The following is a 13,168-nucleotide window of genomic DNA, read 5'->3' on the forward strand; positions in this document are numbered from 1 at the left end:
GTTGATTCTTGCTAGTACTACATTGTCCCATTGCTGCATCTGTTCTTAACATTTCATGCCAAGTTTTAAGAATTCTTGCAATGCAACCACAATAGACTTCCTGCTGAGAGCCAGTGGACACAGATTTTAGCAAGGGAAATGGCAAATATTGACCTGTCGTTTGAGGTCAGGCAGTTTAAATAATTGATGCCAGTTTGATGGCTGGCTCATTCCTGTTGTCAGAAGCTTTTCAAAATGAGGAAAGAGACATGGGAAATGGTATGAAGCCAGAACTTTAAATCACAAGCCAAGATTTAAAGGAGCCTGACTAGTTTGAGATAAATCACCTCACATTAAGACAAAAATTGTTTCAGCTTTTCTAAATACTGAAAATGACTTTTGAATGTTTATCAGCCTTTCCAGGATTGAATTACACGCTCAGTTTGGAATATAATGGGTAAACAGCTGCAGCCAGGGAAGGATGACACGGTGACACAGTGGTTAGCACTGTCGCCTCACAGCACCAGGGACTCGGGTTCGATTCCTGCCTTCGATTTCTTACCATGCCTGTGGGTGCTCTGGTTTCCTCCCATCGTCCAAAGATGTGCAGGTTAGGTGGATTGGCCATGGTAAATGCATGGGGTTACAGGGGTACGGTGGGAGGGTGGGTCTGGGTAAGATGCTTGTTCAGAGTCGATGCAGACTCGATGGGCCGAATGACCTCCTTCTACACTGAAGGGATTCTATGGCTTTGGCCCTCAATGACCTACCAAAGTATTCAAGAGGTTAAGTCAGAATATTTACCAAAGCCTCTCGTGTGAGGGCTTGGATTAAACATTTGATGGTGAATAAGCTTGGTACACAGTCTTGGATGTGTATCTCTTGATCATGAAGGCAACTGGTATGATGAAAGTTGCTCTTTTAGGTTCTCCCACTATGCTGAGGATAGAGTTCTGTTGTACAGCCAGCAAAGGAAATGTGACAGCTGGATGACATTTGCTGGAAAGCATTAATGGAGGGCTTCAAATTTCCAGGCTGGGTGCCAACCACATTTGGGTTGCAGATAGGCAAGTTGCTCCTGCCAAAGCTCTGAACATCCAACTAGTGAAATCACCATTCTGTGGAGTACCATGTGTGTGAATAGCAATTGGAGTAAGCCATTCAGAACCTTGAATCTGTCCTGCTATTCAGTTAGGTCATGGATGGTCTTTAGCTTAGTTCTAATTACCAGCCTATACTGCATATACCTTGACATCTTTACATATAAAAGCAAAAGGTCATTGAGACAGGTAAATGGGATTAAAAAAGAGTCAAGATGGAGGAGGGAGCTCATGGTCAGAATTTGTTGAACTTAATGTTGACTCCAGAAGGTTGTAAAGTGTCTAATCAACAGATGAGCTATTCGACCAGTTTGCATTGGGCCTTACTGAAACATTGCAGCAGGCCAATGATGGACATGTAGGCATGAGAGCAGGATGGTAAGTTAAAATGGCAAGGGACAAGGAGGTCAGGGTCATGCTTATGTACTGATGGGTGATGTTCCACAAAGCAGTCACCCAGTCTGTGTTTAGTCTCCCCAATGTAGAGGTGACGGCACTGGGAGCAGTGAATACAGTAGGCTAAATTGAAAGTGGTGTAAGTGAAGGAGGTGAGGTGAGGAAGGAGGAGGTAAAGAGGCAGATGTTGAACCTTCTGTGAAAGAGAGATACTAGAGAAGTATGGAAGATGAGGGTGAGGACAAGGCCAACATAAGAACATAGGAAGCAGGAGCAGAAGTGGACCATACAGCTCTTCACGCCTGCCCTACTATTCAATATCTTCATGGCGGATCTTCAGCTTCAACTCCACTCCTCCATATTTTTTGAATCCCCAAGAGGCCAAAAATCATTGATTTCAGCCATAGATATTTAAACTGAAATAATGGCTTCGTTGCCATGGAGAAGGGGCTATGTGATAGAGGCATATAAATGGACAAAGAAGTCTGCTGGCTCCTTGTTTTTCTTTAATTCTTTCAGGGGATGTGGACCTTGCTGGCTGGGCATTTATTGCCAAATCTGAAACGCCCTTGAACTGAGATTCTTACTCGACCATTTTAGAGGGCCTTTAAGAATCAACCAGATTGCTGTGGATCTGGAGTCACATATAGGCCAGACCATGTGCGGATGGTAGATTTCCTTCCCAAAAGGGCTTTAGTGATGGGTTTTTACAACAATCGACAATGGTTTCACAGTCACCATCAGACTTCTTAATTCCAGTTTCTTTTCACCATCTACCATGGTGGGATAGGAACCCGAGTTCCCAGATTATTGCCCTGGGTCTCTGGATACCTAGTCAAGTGAAAATACCTCTACACCACTGCCTCCCCTTGATGTTGAAAGTGAAGGTGGGAGGGGCAGAAGATAGAAGTTTAAAAAGATTGTGGGTGATGGGAGAAAAAAGTGGGTGTGAGCAGGGCCCGATCATGCTTGATGTGGCTCAGCCAGATCTCACAATGGATGCCTATAAGAGTTGGGTTAGATCTTCTGTCTGAATCACGAAGGCATTGGCAAAGAGGCTGCATAGGGCGGCAATTCTGATAATTCCTCCTCTTTAAATGCTGTGGCTTCCCAATGAAAAGTATGTCAGTGGATTGAACATTTGTACTGATTTGATTTCTCCTTTTTAAATAATGACTACAATTTTAATTGTCACATGGGTTCTGAACAATAGATTTTTAAATTTAAGGGCAGCACGGTGGCACAGTCGTTAGCACTGCAGCCTCACAGCACCAGGGACCTGGGTTCAATTCTCGGCTTGGGTCACTGTCTGCACGGAATCTGCACGTTCACTCCATGTATACATGGGTTTCTTCTGGGTGCTCTGGTTTCCTCCCACAGTCTGAAAGACATACTGGTTAGGTGCATTGCCCATGCTAAATTCTCCCTCAGTGTACCCGAACAGGCGCCAGAGTGTGGCGACTAGGGGATTTTCACAGTAACTTCATTACAGTGTTAATGTAAGCCTACTTGTGACACTAATAAATAAACTTTAAAAAAAACTTTGTGCACCCTGGATTTAGGGATGCAAAGATCAGAGCCATACCATGGGTGGCATAGCCAGGGTGGGAGAGAGTAAGGGATTGGCATAAGTATCACTGGGAATATCTTGCAACACAAGGCATATTTAATGGGAATTTGTTGGAGCCAACATTCTATCATGCTAGTTCTGGAAAATTAACCTGATGGCATTGTCAATGGTCCAGAACAAAAAGTACCACATAACTCCCAACAACGGTTGTAAGCAACAGTGCAGCTACACAGGTAGTATTCAGTTAGTGTGCCTGAGGACCTACTGCAGAGTGAAATTCACTTAAGTCAGAAAATTGGTGGTAGCAAAAGAGGAACAGGGATTTATTTGATGGCTATGTGATTGCCATCAAAATGTACCAGAACAAGAATATTTGGATGTTGTACCACATACCATTTTTACACTGAGCAAGATCACCCAGCTGGCCTTTTGGACCATCCTAAGGAGCCTGAAATATTCTAATAAATTGAACTGAAGAAATTCTGCTTCCAGTGTAAAGCCTCGGTAGATGTGAGCACACTGCTACAATACCTTCCTCCTGCACTTATGGCTACTAAATCTTCATGTGACAGTGGAGCCACAAAATGTCTGCCTCCTTACAGTTTGCATCCTGCTTAACATCAGGTTTTTAGGAACATAAGATTAAAAAATCAGAAGAAAAAGAAGCAGGAGTAACCCAATTGGCCCCATTAGCCTGTTCTGCTATTCAATAAGATCATGGATGATCTGACTGGGGTCTTAATCCCATTTTCCCACCAGCCCCCAGAACCTGTGACTCTTTGTTGATCAAAAATCTGTCCACCTCGGCCTTGAATATATTGAATGACTCACAATAATCTATATCCATTACCTCGATGCTGGTTAATGGACAGGAAATGTAGAGGCATCTAAATAATACTCTTCATTAATGCATAAGCTAATAGAACCCATTACACATAATGGTTATAAGATTACTGTTAGTATACTTATGAGCAAAGAACCCAGCAGGTGGCTTGTATACAATAGAACCTTGACTGCTTCCACTCGTCCCTTCCAAGATAGCTAAGGGTATCTAAAGTGCACTCATATAATGTATCTTTCTAAAGTTGACTATGTGTTTGGATATAAGGTTATTATGTAAGTGTGGCCTTGTTATGTGCTGTTAGTGTATTTATTTTTTGTTTTGCACAAGATGTGGACTTCACTGGTTAAACCAATGTTTGTTGCCTATTCCCAATTGCTCTTCAGAAGGTAGTAGTAAGCCAGCTTCTTAAACTGTTGCAGTCCATGTGATAAGGTGCATCAACAATATTGTTGGGGAATTCCAGGATTTTGAATCAGTGACAGTGAAAAGCTTCAATATAATTCCAAGCCATGATGGTGTTTGGTTTGGAGGGGAACTTACAGATGGTGGCGTTCCCATTACATCTACTACCCTTGTCTGTCTAGTTAGTAGAGGTCATGAGTTTAGAAGGTGTTGTTGAAGGAGCCTTGGTGAGTTGCTGCAGTGCATCTTGGAAATGGTACACATTTCACTTCTTCCTTCACTGTCCCTGGAACAAATCCTGGAACCCCCTTCTTGAGTGAGGTCTGGGTGTTCCTACAACACATGGACTGCTGCGGTTCAAGAAGGCAGTATAGCATCACATTCTCAAGGGCAATTAGGGCTGGGCAATAAAAGCTGGCCTAGCCATCATCACCCACATCCCATTCATGAATATATAAAGTAAACACTGCTTCCAATATGCATCAGTGTTACAGGGAGTTAATACTTAAGATGGTGGATAACAGTCAAGCGGGCTGCTATGTCTTGGGTGAGGATGAGCTTCTTGAGTGTTGTCGAATCTGCATTCATCCAGGCAAGTGGAGAGTATTCCATACACTGCTGACTTGTACCTTGTAGATGGTGGACAGGCTTTGAGAGGTGCGTGACTCATCTCACCATAGAAATATCAACCTCTGACATGCTCTTGTTACCACAGTATTTATGTGGTTGGTCCCATTCAGTTTCTGGTCAAACCCCAGGATATTGGTAGTAGGGATTCAGCAATGGTAATATTGAATGACAAGGGGTGATGGTTAGAAATGGCATTTGCCTGGCGCTTGTTTGGTGCAAAAGTCACTTGCCACTTATCAACTCAAGTCTGAATGTTGTCCAGGTCTTACTGTACATATGGACACAGACAACTTCAGTATCTAAAGGATCATGAATGCTATAGACATTGTGCAATCATCAGTGAACATCCCCACTTCTGATTGTGTGATGGAGGGAATATGGTTGGCCCTGGGACACATCCCAGAGAAACTTCTGCAGCAATGTCCTGGGACTGAGATTATTGACCTCCAACAGCACATCCATATTCCTTTGTGTTGGGTATAATTTCAAACAGTGGAGAGCTTTCCCCCTGATTTCTAGTGGCTTCAGTTCTGCTAGGGCTCCTTGATACCACATTTGCTGACTTAATGTCAAGCACAGCCACTCTCACTTAATGTATATTCACCAGCTAATACATCATTACAATATACAGAATAATTACCGTAGACCAAGTGGTCACATGATGACATGGCTACAAAAGTGGTCATGTGTTGGGAGCGCGGAAGTTACCCCCGGGAGCGCAGGCAGAGTACAAGCATGAAGTAGCTGCTAAGCTATTGAATAAACTACTCTTTGTTATAAGTCCTTGTTGTCAGTGTTTTGGGGACCTAACACATTTACAATTACCTCAGTCTCCCATTTGTGCATGCATGCTTATGTAAGTCTGTTTATTGCTCTTTGACATTGTTCACTCATAGCTAACTGCAACTCACTTTCGTCATCGTAACTTCCTCATTGCTTTAGATACTTGAAACAGAGCGTATTTTTCTTTCATAATCCCAGTATTTTCCAGGACATTTTGGCACCAATCCATCATAAAAATGTCTTTGTCTGCATCTTCACATGTTTTTGTGCCAGCCTGTGCTTTTACATTTCAGTGACTATTATCATTCTATTAACCCAGTGGTTCCCAAAGGGCGTGGCGCGCCACACTGGTGCAGCGAGAGAGGATGGCAAGTGTGGCTGGAAGATTCAAGGACAATCAAAGAAACATTTAAACATGGTTTAAACAAGCATTGTTTTATACTTTCTGGATGTCCCATGATCATATTATAAAGTAGTTGTGTTCTATGTTATGAATCAAGCACTGCTCGGAGTTGTTTTTATTTGTTTTTGAATGTATTTCTTATCAATAAAAAATTTGGTGTGGCGTGAGCAAATTTTTATTCCGAAAGTGCGGCCCAGTGAAAAAACTTTGGGAACCACTGTATTAACCCCTTGTTAAGCCTACAGGTGCTAGCTAATATGATGTTGGCTCGTTAATGTACAAACCTTATACTTAAGGTAGCACTGTGCATGCTATTCATTTTACCTTTCTGGAGTATTCGTAAGAAAAACCCATGAGTAATGCAACCCTTAAAGGAGCAGAGGGATGAAATACAGTGAAAGTGTAGCTGAAGGTCTGTAAGTTAAGCTGGGACCCAGATAGGTTCAGGCCCCTGTCTTCTATTGGAGTTTTAGCAGGGCCTCATAATGGTCCAAGCTGCTGCCTAACAAAGAAGATTGGGCAGGGATGCTCATTTCCATGAGTTCCTTCTTTAGAGAATAAAGAGAGATGAGTGGCTGGTGAAATCGTTGTAGTTTCTCATGCAGAGTGCGTTGGGTGAGATGGAAGAAAGGAAAAAGAAAGGATAGTGCAAATAAATCTTGCATAACGTCTTCCTGCAGTATTGGGAATTAGTGCAGCCATGACGCTCACGGCCAACTGTTTCCTTCAGCAGAGCAGATGAGAAAGTCTGCAAAGCAGGCAGTTTCCTCTTCGGTGTTGTACATACGTTCCTCCTGCAAAAAAGAAGGAAATTGGTTACCTCCTAGTAAAGAAAGTGGGAGTGCAGAGACAGCAAGGACTGAGTGCATGAGGAATAAGTGTTAGGTTGGGAAATTAGTGCAGTGAGGGGAGGAGGTGCTCCTTTTCTTAATTTTTTCAACCTCCAGGCTGTTCTTCTTTTGTCGTCAAGCTGGGAGACTTAACTTGCTATTACTTTAACTGTGCAAATTAATATCAAATTGACTAAATAAATAAGGTTAGACAGACAAGGCAGGGCAGTGGTGTGCCATGACTGCAACTTGTAGGAATCTGTGGAATGTTTTGCAATCCCAGACAACCATATCCGCAGTAAGTGTCTGCAGCTTGAACAACATAGGCTCAGAGTTGCTGAGTTACAGACATTGCAGAGCATTAGGGAGAGGGAGATTTCCCAGAAAATGTTCCAGAAGTCAGTCACACCCCTTCGGTTAAGTAAAATTTTGCAGTTGGTCAGGAGCAGGAGGGTGTGACTGTGAGTTAGACAGGTATGGGAATCTCTCCGGTCAGTCCTGACTTTGACCATAGGTACAAAGTGTGTGCTACCTTTGTCGATGAGAAGGAAGACTGCAGTGTGCGCGTGAGAAGGAGGACTACAGGGTGGATGAGAAAACTGACCGTGGCACCATGGTGCAGGATGTCATTCATGTGGTGGTAGTGAAAAGGAATATGATAGCGATGGGGGACAGCATAGTCAGTGGGATAGAAACTGTTCTTTGCAGCTGTGATGGTGTAAGGTTTTTGTTTCTTTATTCATTTTATGGGATGTGAGCATTGCTGGCTGCGCCAGCATTTATTGCCCATCCCTCACTGCCCTCCATTCCAGAGGACATTTGAGAGTCAGCCACATTGTTGTGGGTCTGGAGTTACATGTAGACCAGACCAGCTAAGGACAGCAGATTTCCGTCCCTAAAGGACATGAGTGAACCAGATGGGTTTTTACGACAATGGTTTCATAGTCATCATTGGACTTTTAGTTCCAGATTTTTATTGAACACAAATATCACCATCTGCCGTGATGGCATTTGAACCCGTTTTGATAAGGAAAGGAGGTAACCAATTTCCTTCTAAGGGTTTTGTATACAATGGACAAATTTTAATGAATTTTTAAGTTACCTTCTTTTAAAATGGTCAGTTTGAATGTCTTTTAGACAATTAACAATTAAGGTAATTGAGGAATAGGAAGCCCATTGCTGATGAGAAATTGTACTTGATAAATTTATGACACGAATGGTGCCACTAAGTCAGACTGCAAGGATTTTTCTGCTTTAAATGAGTAATTAACAGCATTGAGCTCAATAGTGTAAACTTAGGATGACATCCTTGGGGAGGCGATCTTACTGGCTGGTCACGCTAGTTGATCGGAGTGGCGATCCGGTAAGATCGCGAGATACCAGCACTGACTGACTGGCGGAATCAGCCTCGCGCCCACGGAGGGAATCGTGCGAAGCAGCCATGTGCAGCACACTCCCATTGCATCCGGCACACCCGGTTTTAGGTTGGATTTAAAGCCAAGATGTGATCCATCCGGATATAAACATGTTGTGGCAATTGCCAAGTTAAAAATAATATACAAGTCAATTTTGAAGCAATACAATATCTCACAATTTAACTGGTCTAAAATTATAGAAGCCATGTCTGGGAGGTGAGCAGGTATGAGAGCCAGACAGATTATGCTTGCCATTTTGCCAACAGATATAACTACAGCATCTGTCATCCCTATGTCTGAGGGGATTTGGGTCTCCAGCCTCGTATCAAATAATGAGTCCATTTCTGGGCTATGCCATATATTGCATGCCACCTGCAGCTAAAACTGCTTCTTCCAGCAGTAGGTTAAGTTATCTCATCATTCAGCTTTTCTATTTTTGTTGCTTTACATTCCGGCAGCAGGTTCCTGCTCTTTTTCTGGTCACAGTCTTCGTTTGTTGCAATCTGCTCTCTCTCCTCATGCTGACTAACTTACCGGATGCATGTAACTATACTGAAGCTTGCAAACATTTAAAACCATAGAAAAACCATAGAAACCCTACAATGCAGAAAGAGGCCATTTGGCCCATTGAGTCTGCACCGACAACAATCCCACCCAGGCTCTATCCCCATATCCTACATATTTACCCGCTAATCCCTCTAATCTACGCATCCCGGGACACTAAGGGGCAATTTAGCTTGGCCAATCAACCTAACCCGCACATCTTTGGACTGTGGGAGGAAACCAGAGCACCCGGAGGAAACCCACGCAGACACGGGGAGAATGTGCAAACTCCGCACAGACAGTGACCGAAGCCGGGAATCGAACCCAGGTCCCTGGAGCTGTGAAGCAGCAGTGCTAACCACTATGCTACCATGCCGCCCCTATTTCTGGGAGAATACAGGATACTGTAAGGTGCAGTCATTTTCTGAGAGGTTGCTTTTAAGATACACCTGCAAAGAGAAAACTAAATTACAAGATACTAATTGTGTGCATTCCTGCTGAAGAAGTGACTAGAATGGTTGATGAGGGAAGGGCCGTGGATGTCGTCTATATGGACTTTAGTAAAGCGTTTGACAAAGTCCCTCATAGTAGGTGGTGCAAAAGGTTGGATCTCATGGGATAAAGGGGGAGGTGGCTAGATGGGTGGCAGTTTTTGTGCAGTGTGTGCAGGAGGGTTTCCTGACACAATATGTGGATCGGCCGACAAGAGGTGAGGCCACATTGGATTTGGTACTGGGAAATGAACCGGGCCAAGTGTTAGATTTGATTGTGGGAGATAGTGACCACAATTCGGTGTCTTTTGTTATTGCAATGGAGAGGGATAGGGCCATATGGCAGGGCAAGGTTTACAATTGGGGGAGAGGTAATTATGATGCGATTAGGCAAGAATTAGGGGGCATAAGTTGGGAACAGAAACTGTCAGGGAAAGGAACTAATGAAAAGTGGAACTTTTTCAAAGAACAAATACTGGGTGTCCTTGATAGGTATGTCCCTGTCAGGCAGGGAGGAAATGGCCGAGTGAGGGAACCATGGTTCACGAAAGAGGTGGAATGTCTTGTGAAAAGGAAGAGGGAAGCTTATGTAGGGATGAGGAAACAAGGTTCAGATGGCTCGATTGAGGGTTACAAGTTAGCAAGGAATGAGCTGAAACAGGGGCTTAGGAGAGCTAGGAGGGGACATGAGAAGTCCTTGGCGGGTCGGATCAAGGAAAACCCCAAGGCTTTTTACTCTTATGTGAGGGATAAAAGAATGACCAGGGTGAGGTTAGGGCCGGTCAAGGACAGTAGTGGGAACTTGTGTATGGAGTCAGTAGAGATAGGAGAGGTGATGAATGAATACTTTTCTTCAGTATTCACCAAAGAGAGCGGCCATGTTTTTGAGGAAGAGAAGGTGTTACAGGCTAATAGGCTGGAGGAAATAGATGTTCGGAGGGAGGATGTCCTGGCAGTTTTGAATAAACTGAAGGTCGATAAGTCCCCTGGGCCTGATGAAATATATCCTAGGATTCTTTGGGAGGCAAGGGATGAGATTGCAGAGCCTTTGACTTTGATCTTTGGGTCCTCACTGTCCACGGGGATGGTGCCAGAGGACTGGAGAATGGCGAATGTTGTTCCTCTGTTTAAGAAAGGGAATAGAAATGACCCTGGTAATTATAGACCGGTTAGTCTTACTTCGGTGGTTGGTAAATTGATGGAAAAGGTCCTTAGGGATGGGATTTACGACCATTTAGAAAGATGCGGATTAATCCGGAATAGTCAGCACGGATTTGTGAAGGGCAAGTCGTGCCTCACAAATTTGATTGAATTTTTTGAGGAGGTAACTCATTGTGTTGATGAAGGTAGGGCAGTTGATGTCATATACATGGATTTTAGTAAGGCGTTTGATAAGGTCCCCCATGGTCGGCTTATGATGAAAGTGAGGAGGTGTGGGATAGAGGGAAAGTTGGCCGATTGGATAGGTAACTGGCTGTCTGATCGAAGGGTGGATCAGTAAATTTGCTGATGACACCAAGATTGGTGGAGTAGTGGATGAGGTGGAGGGCTGTTGTAGGCTGCAAAGAGACATAGATAGGATGCAAAGCTGGGCTGAAAAATGGCAAATGGAGTTTAACCCTGATAAATGTGAGGTGATTCATTTTGGTAGGACTAATTTAAATGTGGATTACAGGGTCAAAGATGGGTTCTGAAGACTGTGGAGGAACAGAGAGATCTTGGGGTCCATATCCACAGATCTCTAAAGGTTGCCACTCAAGTGGATAGATCTGTGAAGAAGGCCTACAGTGTGTTAGCTTTTATTAACAGGGGGTTGGAGTTTAAGAGCCGTGGGGTTATGCTGCAACTGTACAGGACCTTAGTGAGACCACATTTGGAATATTGTGTGCAGTTCTGGTCACCTCACTATAAGAAGGATGTGGAAGCGCTGGAAAGAGTGCAGAGGAGATTTACCAGGATGCTGCCTGGTTTGGAGGGTAGGTCTTATGAGGAAAGGTTGAGGGAGCTAGGGCTGTTCTCTCTGGAGCGGAGGAGGCTGAGGGGAGACTTAATAGAGGTTTATAAAATGATGAAGGGGATAGATAGAGTGAACGTTCAAAGACTATTTCCTCGGGTGGATGGAGCTATTACAAGGGGGCATAACTATAGGGTTCGCGGTGGGAGATATAGGAAGGATATCAGAGGTAGGTTCTTTATGCAGAGAGTGGTTGGGGTGTGGAATGGACTGCCTGCAGTGATAGTGGAGTCAGACACTTTAGGAACATTTAAGCGGTTATTGGATAGGCACATGGAGCACACCAGGATGATAGGGAGTGGGATAGCTTGATCTTGGTTTCAGATAAAGCTCGGCACAACATCGTGGGCCGAAGGGCCTGTTCTGTGCTGTACTGTTCAATGTTCTATGAACTGGCTTGGTCACAGAAGACAGAGGGTGGTAGTGGAAGGGTCTTTTTCCAGCTGGATGCCGGTGACTAGTGGTGTTGCGCAGGGCTCTGTATTGGGACCTCTGCTGTTTGTGATTTATATAAACGATCTGGAAGAAGGTGTAACTGGGGTGATCAGTAAGTTTGCGGACGACACAAAAATGGCTGGACTTGCAGATAGTGAGGAACATTGTCAGAGGCTACAGAAGGATAAGATAGGCTGGAAATTTGGGCAAAGAAATGGCAGATGGAGTTCAATCCAGATAAATGATGCATTTTGGTAGAACTAACGTAGGGGGGAGCTGTACGATAAATAGCAGAACCATAAAGGGTGTAGATACGCAGAGGGACCTGGGTGTGCAAGTCCACAGATCCTTGAAGGTGACGTCACAGGTGGAGAAGGTAGTGAATAAGGCATATGGCATGCTTGCCTTTACAGGACAGGGCATAGAGTATAAAAGTTGGGGTCTGATGTTGCAGTCGTATAGAACGTTGGTTCGGCCACATTTGGAATACTGCGCCCAGTTTTGATCGCCACACTACCAGAAGGACGTGGAGGCTTTAGAGAGAGTGCAAAGGAGGTTTACCAGGATGTTGCCTGGTATGGAAGGGCTTAGTTATGAAGAGAGATTGGGTAAACTGGGGTTGTTCTCACTGGAAAGATGGAGGATGAGGGGTGACCTAATAGAGGTGTATAAAATTATGAAAGGCATAGATAGGGTGAACCGTGGGAAGCTTTTTCCCAGATCGGTGGTGACGTTCACAAGGAGTCATCGGTTCAAGATGAGGGAGGGGAGGTTTAACACAGATATCAGAAGGACGTATTTTACACAGAGGGTGGTGGGGGCCTGGAATGCGCTGCCGGGCAAGGTGGTGGAGGCGGACACACTGGGAACGTTTAAGACTTATCTAGATGGCCACATGAACGGAGTGGGAATGGAGGGATACAAAAGAATGGTCTAGTTTGGACCAGGGAGCGGCACGGGCTTGGAGGGCCAAAGGGCCTGTTCCTGTGCTGTATTGTTCTTTGTTCTTTGTTTGTTAAGAGTGAGTGAGAAGGGGAACCATATGTAATGACTGAATGATTATGGTCCTCAGTTTGAGGGAGAATCTGCAGTTTCACCTTGCAGTTGATGTTTCTCAGGGGTGCAGCCACCCAAAGGAATATAATTTCCATTTTCAGGTGGAAATGTTTTTGTTTCCCTTCTCTTGGTTTTTACCACTCACTCCCTTGTCCTTGTATGACCCTTGGAAAGAGTGAAGTATTAGTAACATTCGGAAAGACGAACACAAAGGCTTTTAGATGTTGACTATAGTTCTTTAAGGACTGATGATGCAGCTGTTCCTTTGGCTAGTGCC

This window comes from Mustelus asterias, chromosome 1 (genome assembly GCF_964213995.1).
Source record: "Mustelus asterias chromosome 1, sMusAst1.hap1.1, whole genome shotgun sequence".
NCBI classification, from domain to species: domain Eukaryota; kingdom Metazoa; phylum Chordata; class Chondrichthyes; order Carcharhiniformes; family Triakidae; genus Mustelus; species Mustelus asterias.